Here is a 17,746-nt window from a genome sequence, read left to right on the forward strand (position 1 = left end):
GCTGTACTAGGCTTCCCTTATGGTCAGATTGCCTCATCCTTAAAATGGGTCTGAACTGGAACTCCAGAGCCAAATGCCCTTCCTTCCCTGGAAACTGGGAGAAAGTTCAGTCTTACGTTTGGGTCCAAATTTCAGAGCTCAGCCTCACCTTTGCACTAATGCCTTGTTCTGCAGCAGCCCACCTGCTGTTGGAAAACAGATCAAATAACCAACCATTCCCTCTTACTTCTAGTTAAAAACAAATTCCAAAGATATTCAAACCAGGGATTTTATGGGTCCGTATCTCATGATCTTCCAGCACTTACACTGACTGCTTTATCCTAGTGCCAAAGGAGAGCTGGGATTCTAAGATGTCCAGTGGGATACACCATTTGTTTCTAGGCCTGAAGGTTCACCAAGAGACATCTGCCCTTAAAAACAGTCACTGATCCACGATTGAATATATCAAGTCTTGGACCTCAGACCAACGTAATTTCCAACCCTTCCTCCTACATGATCTAGGGTGCCACAGGGAAAAGAAGAACGTTTTGAGGATTGGTGCTTTCTATTAAAAATGGTGGGTGTTGGGTGAGCTGCTGAACAGATTCGGAGGGTTAGAGAAATGGTTTAAAAAAACATTTGAGAATTTAAGCAATAGTCCCAACAGAGTTAGATTACTGGGCAGGGTTAAGAAGATTAAAGGTACAAAATGCATGCAGTTTATCTAGATATATATGAGCGTGGAATAACCTGCATGTATTTTGCACCATATATATATGTGTGTGTGTGTGTGTGTGTGTGTGTGATATATTATTATATAATATTTACACACATACACATGGCCAGAGTCTCATCTGTCAATAATTGTGCTGCTCTATTGACACCAGCTGAGGATCTGTCCCACATATTCTTATAAATACATAAGTATGTTTCTATGTATATATGTGTGCGTATCAATACAACCCCAGTCCTCCAAGCTTGTGTAATACCACACACCTTTTTTTTTCCTTTTTCTTTCTTTTTCCTTTTTTTTTTGCTGAACAAGAAGCCAGGTACAACATGTCAAAGCAAATACACTCCTGTTCTCTGCTGTAGCCTGATATATTGTACCTGGGTGGTAGAGTCTTAACGTTTCACTACATACTGACAAAAACGGATTCGCCGTCAAAAAGCAATGATGGAGTTAACTGGATTGGGCTGTCAAATCTCTTTTATCGCAGGAGTAGTTCAGGACTGCAGCAGTTTTACTTTGGCCATTTTTTTTTATTCCAAGACAATTCCACAAATGAGCTTCTGCTTGATTAGTGTTTTAATGAATATATCTGAATGTACCACAAGTCCACCAGCCGTGACTCGAGAGCCACAGGCTATGCCATCCAGATGCTGCCTTTGTGCTGTCAGTTCGTGGTGTTAATGTCAGACACGCTATGGGAGAAAGAAGGGGAATAGTCAAGAAATAAGCATTCTGTGAGGCAGCAATTTCCTTGGCCAGAAAACTTCAGCGTCTAACCAGGCACTGGAAAGTCCAGATGGACAGTGAAGCATAGTGGGCCGGGTTCCGAACTGACTTATGCCCTGTGCAGCTCCAGTGACGCCAAAGGGGTGTAATGTCAGTGTGGACTTTGACCCTTTGAATAGATCTGGATCACAGAATCCACTCAGGCCCTTTGCTAGAGTTCTTGGCAGTTCTAAGAGCTGCACGGCCGATTAATTAACGACTGTTTGTTAGATACTGTGCAGATAAGAAAGGCACTATGCCTACTAAATATTACTGTGATTCCTTTGGGCAGTGAAATCCTGGCTGAGGTGGAGCAGTGCATGCTTCCTGCTGCTCCTGGACTGATACCTGGTAAGCGACACTGCACAACAAGGTTTATGGCAGTAGGGAACATTTTTTTTCCACTGTAAATTATTTTTAACATTCCACAGAACTTTATTGCATTTTGTGTTAGGCTTTATGAAAAAAAATCTGTATTTAACTTCAAGCCCTGGTAAACATCTTTGCTTATGTTGTTATTTGATTCCTTATTTGAGTATTTCGATTTAATTTCACAGTTCATATACCTTAAAGTTTTCATTTTCACACCCCTCCCCCCCATCCGACTCTTCAGAAAGACAGGACTGGCCAGGAGCCTGGCCCTCCCTCTCTCTCTGCCTCCCTGCTTGCTGCAGGATGGGTGAGGAAAGGCCAGAGCATTTCCCTTTGCTGGCTCCTCCCCACCTCACCCCCCAGTGTGCTCTCCGGAGGCAAAGAATAATCAAGATTGCCTGGGGGTTGTACACAATCTGTATCCCAAGCCCTCTGCTTTCCAACAGCCCGAAAGATACCATCCTATTGGAGAGCTGCGGGCGGGGATATGATAAAAATCCCATGCCCAATAACTCCCTTGACACACCAACGGCTTTACAGGGTAATGGGGGTTGGAGGTGGGGGGCAGTATTGTGGGGCTTGCTTCAAAACAGAAGACCGGGGGCCTGTTCCAAAGTCTGTCTGAAATCAGGGAGAGAGTCTTTTCATTGACTTCAGGCCTGATCCAAAGGCTACTTCATAAGGTCCTACAGTACCCTGATTGGCAGGTTGCTGCGTGTGCAAAGGTGGGACAGAGTGGGGGAAGAAAAACCCAAAGTGAGAGACCACAAATAAATCAATAAAGCCTACACTTGGAGACAGGGTAAAATGTTGGAACGTAGACCTCTAAGTCACTTCGGCACTTTTGAAAATGGGGTAGTTATGTCCACACAGAGAGAATTTGACCCTGTGCTTCTGGGTGCTCGGATAGGGGCAGTAAGCCTCAGCATAACCTTGAGCCCTGGTACGTGGAGAAATAAATGATTTTGATACCTTGACATGTTTATCATTGTGAGTCTGAGCCAGTCGCCTCTCTGGGTTCACTCGCTAGCTCCTAGAACGGATGGACTAGAATCATGTCTGTTGGAAATCTTTCATGAATTCTCCTGCAGCTGCACAGCAAAAAGAAAGCTACATGTAATGAATTGTCCTCCTCAGATTATTCATCAGGATTTGCTGTTTTGGTTTGTAAACCTGTTGTTCGGATGATTATAAATGGTGATTTGGACAATTATGGGGAGTTTAGGGGACTCGTGTTTAACTAGAAGGCATCCCGCCACAAGGCCCAAAATGGAATATCTAGCTTTCCTACGTGTCGGTTTCCCCCATGGAATTTTGCCTCCCTTCTTCTAATCCAGAACACAGGGACATTTTAGAGGGATTATACACTATTTTCACTGTACTTTGTAAAATCCTAATTTTTCTGAGACCTGGGTTTAAGCTGTCTGGAAGGAAAGTTTTGTTGTTGGTTTTGGGTTTTTTGTTTGTTTGTTTGTTTGTTTTGAAGATTTCATTTGCACACTTACATCCTACAATTTATTTTTGTGGGGGACAGAACCAGTTGTGGATACCTCTTTTGTGGATTAGCACTTGTTTTGAAAATGCACTATGGGCAAAATCCTCGTGATGACCTTAGACTCACAGATTCAGGCATGCAAAGAAGGACCCAATATTTTGAAAATGTTGACCAGATTGTTATTTTACCATCAAAGAATCCTGGAAGAATTACCATTTACTCTCTACCCTGCCTGGTTCTCAAAATAATCATCATTACATTGTAAAGGATTCTCTCAGAAATATATTTGTTATTCTGTTACCGAGCTTCATCTCCTTTGGACGCACTAGCCAGTCAGTTTTAGACCTGAATATGAAAATTCTATCCTGGAATGTCAAAGGTCCCAATAAATCTGGCAAAAGGAAAACATATTTATTATTCTTGAACAAAATCAACACAGACATATTTATAGCTCTGCACCAGGCAATGCACCCCTCCCAAGAAGAGGAGGTAAAGCTACATTCAAAAAACAAAATTATATCATCCCCTCACCAAATGAAGGGCTGTATTCTACTGTTCATCTTTGTACAAAATTCCCATTGACACCAATTTCACTTATTTGTCGATTGATTTTTATGTGCTCAGTGCCATAGCAACTGGGTGGATTCAATAAATTAAATGTGACATCGCATTAAGTTAAACTTCTTGCAGTGGATAGCACATACAGCGCCCCTCCTAGTGCCCTCCAAACAACTATAAATAAACCAGCGATTACCCAGAGTCAAGCAACTGTTTGCAATGAACTCTGAAAATCTGTAAATTTGAGCCCCTGCTGATACATACACCCATACATATGTTTAAACACAGATGTGAGCATATGTATCACAATAACTGAGTTTTCACAACCGGTGATATAACATGCAAGGCCCTGATCCTGCAATCGCTAAAGACGTGCTCTACTGGACACTAGCGAATGAGCCGACTGAGTTCAATGAGATTGCTCACATGGTAACGTTAAGCTTACACATACAGAGCATTTCATAAACTAACTTAATTCTTCATTTATGGATGTCACTCATACTGGTGACATCATTGCTCCATGGTAACAAATATATTTCAGATTAAATAAACAAGTAGCATGAAAAACAGATTAATTTTTGAGTGTTATAATCTATTACCACTCAGCCTCAAACTCCTGACTAATAATAACATAATTATATAGTCACACAATGCTTCTCTATAGCTATTTAATTAACATACTGCGTTTTATTTTATATGGTCATCCAAATTCACGGCAGTAACAGTTTTATGATATTTCACCCAAAATGAGGAGGGACTCTGGCTGCCTGACTGGGAGGCTCAGGAAAGCTTTTTTTGATCCCTTTAACCTGTGTTATATAAAAGAGCTGAGTCCTGAGGAATCATTAGTAATGTTCTGTCCTGGAAAGGAATGCTGTGAATTTCTTGGACAATGATCATGTGTTACCTCGTAGACAGATCCAAGTTGACACTGAGAAATAAAAAGAAGTGGGGAGGAGAGAAATGGGGAGAGATCTGCAAATCTCTGGCATGGCCTTGCCTGGGCTGAACACAAGCCAGAATGACCACACCGCAATGATCAGAACTGAAAAGAAAGCCCCCTTATGCTAGTAGGTGGTGATATTATGATTAGATGGTGGGCGGTAGCACCGGCTCCTGGAGCCTGAGTGATCTGTTTGCAATTTCATTCTGACACTGACACCCCGACAGACTTTTGTTTTCAAATGGCATTTGGTTAAGCAAACAGAATGGGATCCCGTTAACTTGCCAATCTCTCTTTTTTCTGCCAATCTCAGGATGGCACAGGCAGCTTCCAAAACCTCTTTAATGTGCCATCTCACATCCCTCCTCCTCCTTTTTTTTTTACAAAAAGGAATACATTTCTGCAGCAGCCAATGACAGCAGTTTGATATGCATAATAATGAATCAATTGAAATTGAAATTGACACCTCAGAGAATCAGTGTAAAAAAAAAACCAACCCCTTATATGAATCAAACTCTTTTTCTCCCTCTCTCCCCCTTACAGTTTTCTATCATTTACAACAATTTGCTATCACTAGGGTCCTGAGCAGCTTGCTGGGAGTTTGGTGTGTGCTGAAAAGTCAGTGATTGGGACTGAAGCTTGTACAGGCTCTGTCTCTTTCCTAAGCACAGATCAATTACAAGGCAGACAAGTCAGTGTCACATGTGATTCACAATGTCAATTTCATGCTAGTGGTAACCATTTAAGAAAGAGCAGTGGCGGTTTTACATTTGATAAGAAATCAACAGTGTTTGTGTTTGTAAAAGACCGATCACGGAGTGTGACAGCTCCACAAGATTGCTATGGAGCATCAGCTACACGTCTGTCATGGACCTATAAGTATTTATTTCAAATGTTTTTTTTTTTTTTTAAACCAGGATGTTGAAAATAAACTGTCAGTCTCTATTTACAGCTGTACAAGTAGAAAATACAAAGGCTTTTAGGTTAAATTGTCAGTTAACAGAATTCAAAATAGAAAAAAAAATATGTACCGCGCTTGCTGGTTTATTACCCATTTGGAAAGAGGAAAATCATTTCTAAATTTGGAGATCCAGATGTCTCTGTTTTGAGTAAACACAGGTTGCATATTTTGGGGACTTTTGGTGCCTTTAATATCCTGACCTCCATATGTACGTCAGTTCATTATATATAATTTCTATGGTAGAAGTAGATAATTAGGGCCAGACTCTCATCTATTACATAAGTCTCAATCCAGACTACCTTTATTGAAGGCCATGAAGTTGCCCTTAATTTACACTGATGTAACTGAGATCAGAATCTGACCCTTATATTTTCAGCATGGAGCAAATAGAATCTTAGACGCTAGATAATGGGAGCCAGACCCTGATCTCAGAAACATCAGTGTATATCCAGTGTACACTGAGACAATGATGTTGCCCCAGATTTACACCAGAGTAAAAGAGATCAGAATCTAGCCCTTGGTCTTCACCTCCTTTCCTGCCAATTTATAGTGTTTATCCCAAGTAAAGAATCCAACAATCTTCTCTCCAAAAGAAGGAAAATTTCAGAACATTTTTTAGATGACAGCTCTACTTGACAGCCATTTATTGTGGGGAAGGATGTCTTTGTGCCTAAAGTTCAGGACTGGGTGTCAGGAGATCTGGGATCTACTCCCAGTTCTGGAGTAAGTCTTCAGGGGACACAGAAAGAAGTTCTTCTGTGCCTTTCTTTTTATAGCTGTAAAACGGAGATAGCACTACCTGCATACCTTGCAGTTGTGAGGATTAATTAATCAACAGTCAAAAGGACTTTAAGATCCCATGATGGAAGAAGTGGAAAGTATTATTTGGTAGGGCTTTGCATTATATCAGAGTATAAATAAGATCAGGCAAAGTTTAGTTATGTTTTTAATTAATACTATTGGGAATGCCCATCTCTGTTCACATTAGCTCTACGATATGACTAGGAGCTGGATAGGAACTGGCAGAAATACCATGGTACTGCTATTCCTACAATGTTCCAAAAGAGTGATCCCAAAAAGCGTGCTCAAAAATACTGCAAGAAAGGCAGATCTGTGGCATTGCATGCTACGAAATTGTGCTGACAAGACGGCTCAGCATTGTTGCATGAAGGGAACTCTAGAGAGAAAGTGGAGCTGCTGGAATAGAGAGGATATATCGGCCCTGACCATCACACTGATGATTGCCATTGGCCTCGATGGAGTTCCATCAATTTTTCTTCAGTGGAGCTACATTGATTTACACCAGCGGAGGATCTAGCCGTATAACACCCAGTATGGTCTTCAATACAGACAGACACTTAAGAGAGAGACGCACAGACACACAAGGAAATCTACAATTCTCCACAGCTCTTGGAAGCAATGGGCCCGTTTCTTGTTCAGATGTCCCAGTGTAAATCTGGAGTAAGTCCATTGCCTTCAAAAGAGTTACTCTGGATTTACACGGGGGCAACCGCTTGTAAAATCTGGCCCAATTTTTGTATTCAAACATCAATATCTCACCAAAGGAGGTGAGGTGGCTCAGGGGCCTATGTGAAATGAGTTGGACTCAGTCAGTTCCTAGTGAACAGGTGTCACAAAACCACCCTTACAAGTGGCCCCATTGTTGGCAGTTGAGCAAAGAGGCCAAGGGGATGAATTGCCCACTCTGTCCTGGAGCTGGAATGCTTCCAATTAAGGCAGGGAAGTGGCAGTAGCTTGCACTGTCCTTGTTTGAGCTGTGTCTGGTCTATGAATGGAGGGCTTTACTCTCCAGTGCTGTCAAACCGGCTGCTTTATATGCATTAGAAGAACCACCACCAACCTGCCCTGAGACAAAGTTGTGCTTTGTATTGACTTCTTTAATGTTCTGCTAAAGTGTTTTAATTTACCTTTTCCCTTCTGTCCAGCTAGCACCAGGCCTGCCTGGGCTTCTGCAAGGGAATGCTCCAAACCCCTCTTTCGCTGCCTTTATTTTGTGCAAATTAATACTGGGGAGAGCTGGGGAGAGGAGGTGGCTTCTTCTTGTGTTATGCATGATTATAGTAGTGAATAAGTTTTCTAACCAGCAATATAGTTTTTGTTCCCTGGCTGGACTCATTAATTAAAAACTGGAACCCTTTGCTCCATGACATAAGGGTATGTATTTTTTGTAAATATAAAATAAACGCACACACACTTTTTAACTTACGTTAAAAAAGATATTGGAAGATCAAAGTAAAGAATTAGATGCCAATACACGCAGCATTGTCAACCCCAGCATTCAAAAATCATGAGTCGGGGCCCCAAAAGCATGAGAGTATTTTTAAAATGATGTTTTCAGGTTCTTCTTTACTTGCCTTCTGGTTCGGGGGTCTTTCGGGCGTGGGACAACCACTCTCTTCAGTGACACACCAGGGAGAGAACTGGGCACAAGCATGAACTGTCCCAGCTTGAGTTAAAGAGCCAGAACTTGGTAGCTGCAACAATTCATATAATCTCTGCAGAGCAGCAACGAGGAAGACTTGAAATTCCTAACTCACCAGTGAGTTCCAGGTGTGTTTGGGGCATGTTTTCCAGCTGTTCTGGGCAACCGTGAAATCTAGAAACTATTTTTTTAGCTGAGATTTCCCCCAATCACATGCTGCCAGGAACAGGGTCTTTCAGAAAAAATATTGTGAGACTCACGATAAAATCACAAGAGTTGGCAATGCTGTGAAGTGAGAGACAGAGTAAGTCACACCAGGACCGATGGAGAAGGATTTAGGCCTACATTGCCCCAAAAACTGCCTCTGATATAGTGGGCACATGTTGTGGATGCAGTTGCCCTCATTCAGAAGCCTCGCAATGTGACTGCAGCGTGCAGCTTCAAATCAGGCAACGAGACACTATAATGGGGTTAGTTGTGGGTGTAATAAATTGCCCCTACAAAGTGCAGGTGCAGAATTGCAGCCACAATATTGGAGGCCAGTTTGAGCACCTAAGAGTTAAATTGATAAGTGAAGTTTGTGTCAATAGGAATTTTGTACAACAATGAACCGTAGACTATGGTCCTTCATTTGGTGACGGATAGATATAATTTCTTGTCCCTTTTTTTAATGTGAGCTGGAAAAGTTTACATGGTGGCTCTGATGTCAGCTGATGGATTCCCAGTTCTATGGACAGCTGGTGAAGTTTCACATACCCAGTCCCATTACATGAATGAATTTTGAATTTAACAGTTAACTTTCGATAGAAGTCTATATTTCAACTTTGACACCGTTTTGAGTATTAGCTGTAAAATAGGGATCGCAGTACTGAACTCCTTTGTCAAACGCTTTGCGATCTGTGGATGAAAAACATTAGACAGTTGCTAGGTATTATTATTATTATTATTAGCCCGCTACTATAACATGTGACCATGAATCCCAGCACACATGACACTTACCTGTGTACCATGCTGGTCTGGCATATCCATCGGCTCCTATGACCACGCCTTCTGCTGAGGATTAGCACTGTCTGCAGGGCATCTTAGAAGATTCACTGTGATTTGCACAGCAATGGAAGAGGGAATCTGCATCCAAAGCGCAAAGTTTCCCTGCTGACTCAAGCCAAATTACACCCGCACTCATCTGTTTTGTTTGTTTCAAAATAATTAGTGAGTGAATTAGGTGTTCATGCTGCTAATGAAGGATTAAGGGCCCAATTCTGCAAAATGCTGAGTGTCTCCTGGGAAATGCTGCGTACTCTCCACCTCCATCAGCTCTGTGTTGCCAACTCTCATGAGACTTATGATAATCAGTGTTTTTGTTAAGGCCCAAGCTCTTGGAGTCATGTGATTAAGGGAAAATCTCTGCTTTTTTTTTTTAAAGTAAATTTCTAGTGTTTATGGTTATGAAGTAAACCTTGAAAGTGTGAGCCCTAAAGGCTCAAAAAAAAAAGTAAATAAAAATAACCCTGAATTTATTATTTTTTAAATGTCATGATTTTTAAACCAATTTCATGTTTTTTTGTGGGTCTGACTCTTGACATATGAATGTCTGAGGCTGGCAAGTCTGTGATCTTCGGTGTGAATGAAGTCATTCAACACCCTCCAGATTGTCCTCAGCACCTTGCAAAATATGGTGGTAACAGTGCTGGCAAGACTCGGGCAAAGTGCAGGCAAGAGATGTGAACACTTTCCCCGCCCCCACCCGCAGTCCTGGCCTGCAGAACCCTGGCTCTTCCGATCTCATGCACAGCATATGGACATTATTTATGTGGGGATCAAACGCTTTCCTTTGGACACAAAGACAAACTTCTTCCCTTTGATCCACATATGCAACGGCATGTCCAGTTGGATCACCCCTCCCCCTGCACTGATACCTGCCCTGCGAACACCAGAGGATCACCTCAGGCACACAGTTTAGGACCTTACCAAATTCCCCAGTGTAGACATCCCTACTCCCCTCCTTACAGTGTAGACATCCCTACTCCCAATCACCATCTCACACTATACAAGATGAGCGAGCAGACATCCATCCATACTGTCCTTGTGTCAACCAGCTGCCCTCCCTACTAACCTCTGTCCTAGTACACACATGCAACTCCATTCTGATACACTGGACTAACCTTCACCCCATCTACACTACCCTCTCCTAGAATCAATATAGACACTGGCTGGGCTTTCCAATGGGACTTAGGCACCCAATTCCCATTGACTTTCAATGCCTCACTCCCTGAGGGCCCTTTGGAAATGCCATCCACTAGCAATGACTTTCATTCCCATGACCAGGAGCAACTTGGACCAAATTCGACTCTCAAGTACACTTGTGTAAATCCAGAAGAGCCCACAATTTCAAGGGAGTTACTCCAGATTAACCCTGGTGTAAAAGGGAACAGAATTGACCCCTTACTTCAAAGAGACATACAGGCATTCTGAGGGCCCAATTCTCCTCTTCATTACTTCGGTGTAACACTATAGAAGCCAATAGGTATGCACCTGTGTAAGTGAGAGGAGACGTCAGCCTGAGTTACTAACCTTCGTGCTACGTACACAAGCCCCTCTCCTCAGAAATGCATGCACATACCCAGCTAACCATCACCCATGTAAGCACATTCAGGCATTCGGCTATTCTGTTGCTTCCTGTATATTCGTTGGCTCCTCAAAGACCTTTATTCCACAGAGCTCCCTTGTGGCACTACACCCCAGAGCACACACAAACACAAACCTGCACGCCTACAGCGAGCGGCTTCTCAAGGGCCACAAGTGGAGAGTGTCTGTTTGCAAGCAATGAATTTTCTCCATGTTTATCCCCTGGAGGGGGTGTTTTGTGGGTTTATTGACTAAATAAGGGTATTGATTTGTTAAGAGCTTTTCTACTTCCTTTCAATGGGAAATATTGTTATCTCTTTCCTCTCCTCTGTACACAAGGTGAGAAGTTCTTTTAGTGAGACCATAAATTTCCATCTTGGCTTTTCTCTGCTGTGTAAACAAGTGTTTGCCTGTCCCTGGGGGTTAATTTGGTCATGTTAAATGTTCTGAAGATACCTCTTGGGCTCCAAGCTTGTAGACTGTAGCTCTAAGGAAAAGTCACATGCTTACATAAGACGCACCCTCCCATCACACATTCTGCATAGTTACACTGTTATCCCCACCACTGCTGACAAACCCCAGGGCACAGACAAGCAGCTGCAAAATCAGGCTCTTTTCAAAGTACACACGTGTTCTCTCGTCAGCCTGTCTTTCCTCCATACATGCACAGGGGCTCGTACATACCTTTCTCAGGGTTGCTACGTTGTGCCCTAGAAAACTCTTGTGTATCTGGTGGAGGGTCCCTGAAAAGCCATCACTGCCTCGAGAAGGGTTTGACAGCAATAGAGGTGACATTGACTGCCTCCCCTTGTGGTCTCATGACATGCAGCTGCACACGCCAGGTCTGTTACATCATCTCACCGTAACTAAATGATCTTCCCCTGGAAAAAAGCACAACCATAAAACAACAATGGTCATGTTCTGGGAATAACTCATGATAAATGTGATTAATAATGAATAAAGATAACATTGCTGTAATCTCCAGCCTATGGTGGAACAGTAGGTAATTGCTGATCACTAGTGTCAGCGCTACACCTATATTCATAAATGCAGTCCTTCCTGAAAAACAGTCACTGAAAGGTCTGGGAAGCTCCTAAATAGACGTGGTTCTAACACTAACCTACCCCTTTTCCCAAGGAGAAAATTCAGACTTGTGAGGAAATGTACATCGCAATGTATTTTATTCGTGTCCATAGCAAAGTGGTCTCCGCCCTTTATCAGACTCTTCATGAATCAGTCTCATGAAGAGTTTTCAATGGCTAGATTTTATTGTTCTACTGTTTTATTGAAATCGGGGCTATCTATTCAAATGCAAGGCATGCACTGATTCTAGCCAAAGCACCTCCTCATTCTCCTAACGTAGGAGTGAGCATGGAATACCCATGGTGCAAGAAGGAGAAATGCCTCTTAGTCCTCAATGCACTTTCAGGTGGAGGAGCAGATCCTAACTTTATTGGGGTCTGTGGTTCACTCCACACACACCCAAGCCCTGATTCAGATGTACATCCTAAGTCCTGTCTTCCTACTACACTAAGTTCCTTCTTGGGCTAATTCAATGTTTCTCAAGATTATGACAAACAGGAAAGCCACAGTCCAACTCTGAAACAAACCATTTTAATCTGTTGGGATGCCAGATGAGATTACAGCAAGTCCCATTAAGCTTCAGTGAGCCATATCAGGCTTCAGTGGGCTGTGCCAGAACTGGACGGTAAGCCATAGCACAACTTAATGGGCTGTGGGTTGTACCAGCAACGTGTGTCATAACAGATCCCACTGGGCTGTGTCAGCTCCGTTTACCAGAGCAAATCCCAGTGGGCTGGGTGAGATTTGAACTTCATGTCATACATTTCATTTACAGAGCATTGCATAGCTTGCGAGTCCCACTCGTTCAAGTGGGGAGCTTGATAGCTAAAACTTCATGCAACACTTTGGAAATTCACTCCACTATCTTGCATCAGTGGAGAGCCTACGGGGCTGTCAGCATTATGGCTCCCAGGAGGGCTGGCTGTAGAGGCACCATCTTATTGGTACAAGAGGTCTTGTGAAACTGTATAAAATGCACACAGAAGGTCCTGTAGCGCTGTGTCATTCCCAATAGGCAATGCAAACACAGCTCATGCCTTGTAGAAGCTATTGGGTTGGATCAACATTATAGGCGCAATCTTGGCTTGACTGAAGTCAATGGCAAAACTCCCATTGACTTCAGTGGATCCAAGACTTTACCCCTTACATCTCATGTGTGCATAGCCCATTAGTAACATCAACATGGTGTGCTGGAATAGATCCCATATTGACCTGTGTCTAAACCAAATATTCATCTCTGTGGTCTGTAGCAGCACCATATTGCATCACAATGTTGATAAGCCATGCCAGAACGGGAATAGGTGCCACAGAAGGAAAAGTGACCTGTACTGAGGTCTGAACTATATTACCACATGATAAGTCAGGCCTAGATTCCATGTCACAGTAGACTCATAGAATATTATGGGTTGGAAGGGACTTCATGAGGTCATCTAGTCCAACCCCCAGACAGATTTTTACCCCAGTTCCCTAAATGGCCCCCTCAAAGATTGAACTCACAACCCTGGGTTTAGCAGGCCAATGCTCAAACCTCTGGTTCCAGTGGACTAGATGAGAATTCTGATGGGGAGTGTGTCATATGCTAGAGGGTTGTGAAAGACTCAGTGGCCTTTCATGGGTGCAAAGGAGCAGGGCTAGTTCTATGGGCAGGCAATCAGAGTCAACCTGGGTACCAATCTTCAGGGGACACTGCCACTCAGGTTGTTTGGTGCGTCTTTTTGTTTTCTTTTTTCTCCACTGATTGGCCAATCGTTGTTGTTGTTGTTGTTGTGGGAACACCAAAATGTCTTCCTCCCTGGCTGGCAAAACACCTAAGACTGTTTTTGCAAATAAGAACAATATTTAGCCTGCTATTGCAACTGCCAAAGGGTTGAACCAGGACTGAATCTTGAGTGGGTTGAATGCATCTCACAGTCCTAGTTAATAGGCACTACATACATTCGCACATTAAATAACAATTGAAGCAGTCTCTATACTATTGTACTGGTCCAATCTGGTTGTATGAGAAATGAATCGAGTGACAAGCAGATTCCAGGTTGCTAAGCCAATATAGGACTTTATGTCACAGCAAATCCTATGTCACAATAGATCCCATGGGTCTGTGTTAGAAACAGCAGGTAAAAGCAGGTTCCAGGATATGGCACGTAAAAAGAACAGAACATCTGCTGTATGAACATGCCTCAGGATTCCAGGGCCTGATACTGATCTCACTTATTCCTGATTTACACCGGTGTAAGGGAGAGGAGAATTAGGCCCTTAATGTGCACTTTGAACATATGTCACAGCAGATGCGAGTGAGCTGCCCCAGAACCCAGTTGTGTAGAGTAGCAGGTTCTGCTGAGTTTTATCAAACCTGAAGTGTCAGAGGAGGAATTAATAGGCTGTTCTGTGTGGATATGAAAGCACCTAGAGGATAACGGAATCAGAAGCAATAAACAACATTGGTTTACAAAGAACAAATCATGCCAGACAAAGTTGATAGCTTTTTTTGATCAAATTACAAAATTAGCGGATGAAAGGCATACCGAAGATGTAATGCATCTAGACTTTAGCAAGGCATTTGATATAGTGCCTCACAAAATGCTACTTGAGAAATTAATCCAAATTGGCTTAGATATGAGCACCAACAACACGGATTGAAAGAAGTCTGAAGGACTGTAAACAAAGAGGAATGATAAGTGGCAATGTACTGACATAGGGGGATGTGTCCTAGTGCAAAGCCATTGGATTGGGGCTAGGCCTGGGTTCATATGACATTTTTATTAATGGGCTGGGGGAAGAAGGAGTAAATGGCTTATTGATACAGGATTGGGCCAGGTCAGGTCTTGAATGGGAGACATGCAAGGTACACACAAGGAGCTGCAGGAGGGAGTTGTGCTGGTGATTCAGTAGGTGGCGCTCATCCGTGTGAGTTAGAAATAAACTAATGCTCCAGCAGGGGGTTATGGGGCACTGTGCTGCTGGAACTGCCATCTTTGGGTAGATCGAAAACAGAGGTCCTGATTACTTATGGTCACTAAAGATCTCATGGCATTTTTGCAAGAGTATAGTGGTTAGTCCTGGTGTCCAGGCCCAGGTCTAATCAGGAAATTACATGTTGCCTTCTTTTCATCTGGGAACGGGCCAGTTCTCTAAGGGTAAGGTCCGGTTTTGTTTGGCATGTTCGAGTACTTTTCTTTTGCGGTTATACTTTTATGTCATACTTTTACCATTGCCTTTAACAAGGGCAGCAAGCACAGAAAACTTTGAGAACTCTGGATTAAAAATTAAAGAAAGCTGAAGCTTTACCACCATTCAGGTCTGACAGGGTTGCCCAGTTCTCCTGTAACAATGTCATACGGCAGCTATCACGACATCTCCCGACCAGACACTTACGCCTAGCACTAGACTGGAGTAACTTGTTGGCCACACCTGCACTCCCATGCTCCCCTGTCCTGCTCAGGACTTTATGCCTCGCACGTGTACATGGACTATTCTGCAGTTGCTTCTGTGCAGGATCAAACCCTACAAGCCTGATCCTGCTTCCACTGAAGTCAATGACAAAACTCCAGTTAATTTCAATGGGAGCAATAGCAGGATAAATGTTTTGTGTCTGGACATGCCATGAATCTGATTATCTACTGTATCAGGGGGTAGCCATGGTAGTCTGTATCTACAAAAACAACAAGGAGTCTGGTGGCACCTTAAAGACTAACAGATTTATTTGGGCATAAGCTTTCGTGGGTAAAAACCTCACTTCTTCGGATGCATGGAGTGAAAGTTACAGATGCAGGCATTATATACTGACACATGGAGAGCAGGGAGTTACTTCGCAGGTGGAGAACCAGTGTACTATGGTTTTCCACTTGCAAAGTAACTCCCTGCTCTCCATGTGTCAGAATATAATGCCTGCATCTGTAACTTTCACTCCATGCATCTGAAGAAGTGAGGTTTTTACCCACGAAAGCTTATGCCCAAATAAATCTGTTCATCAACAAGGAGTCTGGTGGCACCTTAAAGACTATCTACTGTGCGTGTTTTTAAATTCCTTGATTACCTCTGCACCTAGAGAGAGATTGATAGCACATTATAAAGATCAGTCCCATCAAACCAAACCTGCAGCTTTCCATAAAGGTGCTCGATCCAAGCCCACGAACACACTCAGCAGGTCGAGGACTGAGTCAGCATTCATCTTCACCTGCCAGGGTTAGGGAGGGCTGATTTTCATTTAACTCTCATGAGAGAGGCTGGAACAACCTAAGCTAGGAGGGGTTACGCAGGCCCTGATGGCAATCCCCACATTGTGTGCATTCTTCCTGGTGTGTGAATAAGGAATATCTTACTACTCACCACAAGGGAGGGTTGAACCTGGTATGACGTATTCATCTTTGCAAAGACCCGAGTCGGGAACCCGTGAATCCAGTGGCAGGGGCTTTCTTTCTCGAGCTAAAGGAGAATCTTGATAAGCCATCAGTTAGGTAGCACAAATAACCCCTCATGAGCCACCTGCCCAGAGTGATCAAGATCTTCCCAGTAGCACACATGATGCATTCGCTCCTTGCTAGGCAAAACTTACACAGGCAAGCGCATTAGACAGACTCAAAACTCTGATCGCTTTACCAGATACCTGACACATGGTGGCCATTTCACACAGCCATCAAGCCATCACCCTGCCACATCTCTGCCACGCGACCGCCACGCCAGACAGCTGTCAATCCAATAACCAAGCCAAATTATCTTAATTTTGGTCCCTGTGCCAGGCATCCCTCCTGCTGATCCCAGCCCCCTGCCAGACAGACGTTGCAGGAATCACACAGCACTACGATTTCTAAAGCAGGCAGCCATGGCTGTGACCCCTACCCCAGGTCTCCCTTTGATGCCTACATCTGACAGATGTTTCCTCTCCCTCTGCCATGCAGCCCTCACTCCAATTCCTAGCAACTAAATAGCCCTTGTTCCTGATCTCCAGGCCAGGCAGACTTCATCTGAACGCCAGTCCAGAGCAGGCTTTGGGAGCTGGGAGTGGAATCAGGTTTGCTTCCCAGATAAAGGCTGGGAAGGATTATGGGCTCTTTAAGCCTGTCTGTGCAGTTGTGTTGGCTCCCTGTGTGCTGACCCATTCGTGTGCTGTATTAGAATTGTAGAGTAATAAATGAACAGTGGAGGGGTTTGTAATGATGATTAGGGACTGAAATTGGCTCAGATTTACAGTGTCACTCAGGAATGGAGGGAGAGGGGGAAAGCATTCTGAGCGGCCTAATGGATCCATCAACTCGTTTTGGCTGCTCAGTGGGCCGAGCAGGGTCACCAGGCTTTCCGCTGGCAGCACAAAGCACTTCAATTTTGTTAGGAAATGTATCAATTTAACTGACTTGAGCAGCACACTGAAAAACCTAATGAATCTGGACTCAATTTTCCGCCACACTGCTTCTGCGAACTGTCGGAAACAATGTCTGTGGTCGGGGGTGAAGGCTGCCTCGGATAGGCTCCCTGCTCTTCCCTTCCTCTGTCAGGGTTAGTGGAGAGAGACAAGCCTGCCTCCTGCAAGCCAGTGACAGCCACAGACCAGGCGCTGCCACTCTCCTAACAATGATGTCATTAAAGGTAAATTGGCCTCTATTTCAGCAGGATGATAGTGCTAATTGAGTGGGAAAATATAATATAGGGAGCTGTTGTCTGCAGTTAAAGGGAGGAGGGGGACAGATTAAATGGCCTACAATAGTGGGTGTCAGGCATGGCAGATGTTGCTTTCTGCTGATAACTGCACTGACATATCTCTAGCTTGTCAAGGCTGGGGTTTTCAGAGAGACTTA

General features: G+C 43.5%; 1 long non-coding RNA gene across 1 annotated transcript; it reads right to left on the bottom strand.

Annotated features, from left to right (window-relative positions):
* Positions 1 to 991: 991 nt before the first annotated feature.
* LOC117884454 lies at positions 992 to 17,234 on the bottom strand. Its single transcript, XR_004647565.1, has 6 exons — positions 16,284 to 17,234; positions 11,559 to 11,755; positions 9,249 to 9,374; positions 3,646 to 3,735; positions 2,822 to 2,940; positions 992 to 1,404 (listed from the first exon to the last, which is right to left on the bottom strand). It is a non-coding gene; the product is annotated as an uncharacterized LOC117884454 (long non-coding RNA).
* Between the last annotated feature and the right edge of the window lie 512 nt (positions 17,235 to 17,746).

Source organism: Trachemys scripta, chromosome 10, assembly GCF_013100865.1.
Source record: "Trachemys scripta elegans isolate TJP31775 chromosome 10, CAS_Tse_1.0, whole genome shotgun sequence".
In the NCBI taxonomy this organism is placed as follows: domain Eukaryota; kingdom Metazoa; phylum Chordata; order Testudines; family Emydidae; genus Trachemys; species Trachemys scripta.